Below are 5378 nucleotides of genomic sequence, written 5' to 3'. Positions count from 1 at the left end.
TATTATCGTTCTTTCTCCTGAACTTTTTATTATTTATATATTTCATTATTTTATTTAATAATCTTATTATTACTGATATTATTATATTCTAAATTATATATAGCTTTATGTATTTATATACTGTACAGGATGAGTAAAAAGTTCCGGGGAAATATATCAAAAACTAAGTTGATTAAGCATTTCTGAAAGAAATGTTTTGCTACAAAAGTTGTAGGGTTTTAAATGATCTAGTCACAAATCAGTCTGACCTTGGATGGCCATTGGAGATTATTCCTCTTATTTTCATTTTCGCACTAAAAATTCATTTTTACGTAAAAATGAAAATAAGAGGTACAACTTCCCAATTCTTGCTTTGATTCTTGACAAATGATATTCAGGCTAAATGATCTTCAACAATATTCAAGAGATTTTAGTCGTCAGTCAAACACTTTGCATAATATTAATGCGGTAACTTCCAAGCCTTATAATTCAAAAAGTACTTTATGAAAAATAATTTTATTGTAGTGTTTTGAAAAGCTCTTAGATTCACTAGCTATTAAATTCTGAAATCAAAAATAGGGCGCCATTTGAAAAATCCATATTGACTTGACTTTGTGATGCTATCCAAGATTAGACTGACCAGATCAATAAATAGATCATTTAAAACTCTACAACTTTTGTAGGAAATATTTCTTTCAAAAACATTTAGTTTTCGAGATATTTCACCAGTCCGAGACTTTTTATTCACCCTGTATACTGGTTTGATATTGATTATTAAATTGCTTAGATTTATTAGATCTAGAGTGATCAGAGACATAAAGTGAAATAAAAAAATAAATATAAACATTTGTAAATTAATTTGAATTTCGCATTATTACTAAAAATCTCTTGATCAATAGAATTCTTTGCAGCTTGATATAAATAGTCAATAATATTTAAAAAAGTTTACTTTTGAAATTAAACAAAGTTTAGTTTTGAAATTAAACAAAGAAATCATTTTTGTAGAAAACATCACAAGCATTATAAATCGATATTTTTAGAAGTAAATAGTCACTATTGTTTTACTTTTATTTTTTAGTTTTGACTATTGTAAAAGTAAAACAATATATATTTAAAAATATATTTTATTTAATCACTGCCAACAATTCCTAATTTAACACTATTAAATTATATATCATCCAGAAATGTCAAAAAAGGCAACTTAATTTCCTGAGATTATTCGAATCACTATTATGTCTGTTCATAAAACCGGAAAATCCATTCAAATTATCGCTAGAGATCATAAATTATTTGGAAGTGTTCACAAGATTTTTAAAGAAATCTTTGTATGTTATAATGAAAAATCTTTTGAACGGAAGAAATGCATATAAATAAGATCCTGAGATTTACTACAAATAATACGAATTCAGAAATCGGATAGTCATATTGCAAAAGCATCTCTTTTATATTTGTCTTTGAAATACAAGAGCATAGAGCCTTTTAAATCTTAACTTTCTAGATAGCCGATTTACAAAAAATCAAGTAGTCTCTTTTATATTTGTTTTTGAAATATAAGGGGCCTTTTAAATTCGTCATACTCATGATTTTAAATACTTTGATTCCTGCTGAGTCTAGAATTCTAACAATAGCTTGATATCATTTCAGGAATTCTTCTGTTAACTCTATTCTGTATTCCGATCCTGTAACTCTTAACTACAGTGTTGGTATTGTTATATTGTCATTGCGCAAATATTATATCTACATGGAAAAAAACTTGCGTAATGACAATAACAATATCGTACTATCGTTAAAACTCGAGATACAGGAGAGGCTTTTTCTGTAAAGATTAATAGCAGCTTGAAATATTTGACAGCTTGATTTTCATCGAGTTATTAATAATAAACAGGAGAGGATTTTTTCTGTACGTCGTTAAGAATCAAGGTATACAGGAGAAGATTTTTCTGTATACAAAAGAATCCTTCCTGTATCTCGATTCTCAACGACGCACGACGTGAAAACTGAGCTGTCAAATAGAAATTAATAGCAGCTTGAAATATTTGACAGTTCAGTTTTCATGTCGTGCATATATTTCGTCCTTTTTTGTCTGATTTTGTCTGAAGATTTTTCATTGTGTCATAAGATTCTATCTTTTTTGTACATATTTTTTCAAATAATAATATGGGTTTACTATCTTTTCAACAGTAACACGGATGAATTTTTCAACTTTATAAATGGGCAGCCAATATGACGATCCGAATAATTTCAAGAAATTCGGTTCTTTGGTATTTCATGAATAATATAATTGCTATGTTAGAATAGGAATTGTTAGCAGTGATTAAATAAAATTTGTATTTTTAAAGCTATACTTTAACATTTTTTACTTTTACAATATTCCAAAAATATCAATTTTTAATGCCATTGCTCTATTTTCTATGGAAATTACATCTTGATTTAATTTTTAAACAAAGCAAATTTATATATATGGACTATTTATATTAAGCTAAGTTTATTGGTCAAAAAGATCAAATAATAATACAAAATTCAAATTAATTTCGCATAGTTACCGTTTTAGCGATAATTATACTTATTTTTCATTGTATGTGTTAATTTCTTATTGTATGTGTTCGTAGCTCTCCTAGCTACGAACGAGTTACTGAATCTTGTATTTAACACATACATCTTATACACACAAATGTATGTTAAACGTTATTATGCGTACATTGTATTTTGGTCGTTCAGTTCTGATTAAACTTCCTGAAAGATTTTTGACATTGAAAGATCACGACGTGTTTCCTGTTGCCAACACAGCGATACCGTATCCGTGATATATAAAGATCGGTGGATGTGACGCTTGCGAGTGTATTTTTTCGCTATACGCATACATCTCATGACGTTCAGATCAAATGACGTGGACCTTGCGCAATCTGCGGCTTCGCCGCCTCGTCTTTCGGCTTCGGGATGCTCCGAAGGTCCGGAAGTCGCGGTCTTTGGTGGAATTCGCTTATGCGACGCCGTGTGCCAGTATAAAAAAAAAATCGATGAGAGCGCGATCTCGTGCATCGACACACGCATGTCACATTCACGCGCGTGCCTACTTTCTGATACATCAGTTTCTGATTTCCGAGCGAGCTGCTGCCTGCGATCTTTCTGAATAATAAATCTCGGAACGTATTTGTATGTACTACATGTAGACATTTATTTATAATACAAATTTTTTTATAATCTTACACATAATTGTAAATTAAATTTTTAACTCGGCATTATTACTTAAGATGAGTTATGATAAATAAATTAAAGAATATTATATACACTCTAAATTTCTTGCAGTGAACTCTCATTTCAAGAGAGTGAAAATACAATCATCATCGCTCTTTTTCAAGAAGTAAAATATTTTCACTTTTTTTCAAGGGTGATTGTATTTTCATTTTCTTGGAGTAAGATTTTATTACAAGAAATTTATAGTGATATGTGTACACACACACACACACACACACACACACACACACACACACACACACACACACACATATATATATATATCATAATTTATATACATAGATATGTAATACATCGTATGTCAGTTACAATATGCGAATACATTTTATTATGCTTATTTCTAACATCATTTTACTTTCATCTTTGCGCGCTTTTACAATAGTAATATATTATACATAATTATATCAAATTTCACCGTACTTCAATTTCTATTCAAGAATACGAATTATCTTCTTGGCAGTTGCAAAGTATTATTGCGTTACTGCGTTTCAATTTTTAATTTTCTACAATTGCTGAATTACCCGATAAGAGGCGAGACGTTTCTTTCCCTCTCCCCGAGATTGCGAAATCATCCGTCGTGCTTCCCGTGCATCGGTTTCGGATTTCCGAGCGAGTCAATGCGAACGGGCACTTTCTTTATTCGCGCACATAAGCTCATCGTACGCGTGTGTGCGTGCACGCGGCGATGCATCGCGTGGGTGCACTTACACCGTCGCATCGTGGCTCGTTGCTAAGGAAAGTATTTCAAAAATTGCGCAAAACCATGTCTCGTGTGACAATGCGGAAAGAGAACGTTGGCGTCACCACGCCGAGAATCGGATCACCGAACGGAGTGCACTGCAGCCGATGGCGAAACTCCGAATTTTGCATTCGAACGAATTCCTTGTTCCGCGTACGAGAGTACGAGTCGAGCGAGTTTCTCAAAATTGTTCGCGAAAAATGCACCGGTACAATTATTTTTTAATCCGCAGAGATTAGGGGATAACTGAATTTATTGCGAGAGTTGAACTGATCAATTCTACAAAAAAAAATTTTGGAAGAATATTGATAAAATTATACACAATTTGGAATTGTAAATTTGGGAAAAAAACGGAAATAATTGGTTTCTGAAAAATTCTTGATTTCATTCAAAAAGAATAGGATATATAGCTATGCATTCATCCTAATTATGAAATCCATATTCTTATAGTTAAAGATAATATTTAAAAATACTTTAAAAATTAGATCAACTTTTTCCTATAAATCTGAAGAAAGACACGAAAGAATTAATAAAGCGTCGAATAAAGGAAAATTATTGTTTAATTTAAACATAAAATTTGATCTTGTTTGCCACAAAATTTAATTCTAGAGCATGCCTTTTCGATCTAATTCAGCAACTTAGACGTATTAACAAAATGGTTAAGTAATTGCAGACAATGTCAACGATTACCCGCTTTCTACTCTAGAACATTATCTTTATTATCTAATCCTATATAAGCAGAATTTCATGTACAGATACAGATAAGTTATGTTAACCAGCGGAGATAAATCTTTCGGGAATAAGCCATTCGAATACAAATATGGTGATAATCGAAATCTCTTTTTTCTTCAGTTACGGAAGATATGTTGGATATGAAAGAAGGGAAAAGGAATCCTTCGAGATGAAGGAATATCCCATAAAATCGGCGACGTATATCCCCTGTCGTCGTGCAATCGTAATGCGTATGCGTGCAAGCAGCTACTATTACTGTAATGACATGTTTCGCGAATTTATACGACAAGACACATTTGCGACAATAAGTAACAGAAATGAGTGTAACGTTACGGTAATGACGGGGGGCCGACTCGAGTGAGGTAGACAGAATTCGCGGACATGAGGATGACAGAAGCCTCGCGTGCAAACCGTGTTTTCCGAAGGTAACTATGTTGGTGTTGCGTTATCGGATTACGCGATCGCACGTAGACTAACGACACGAGGTGGTCGGGATAAAATAGATTCGCACGATTAAAATGAATCAGCGTCATAATCGCGACAAAGCATTGCGTCTTACACATTTTTCGCTCTTACGCGTCTCTTTAATTTGTGATTTGACAAATTGCTCTCACTTTTTAATCTTTAAACGAATAATTTGCAAGTTTTTTTATATGTATTGTGTATATATATA

Source organism: Atta colombica, unplaced genomic scaffold (genome assembly GCF_001594045.1).
Source record: "Atta colombica isolate Treedump-2 unplaced genomic scaffold, Acol1.0 scaffold121, whole genome shotgun sequence".
In the NCBI taxonomy this organism is placed as follows: domain Eukaryota; kingdom Metazoa; phylum Arthropoda; class Insecta; order Hymenoptera; family Formicidae; genus Atta; species Atta colombica.
This window is presented reverse-complemented; position numbering follows the sequence as displayed.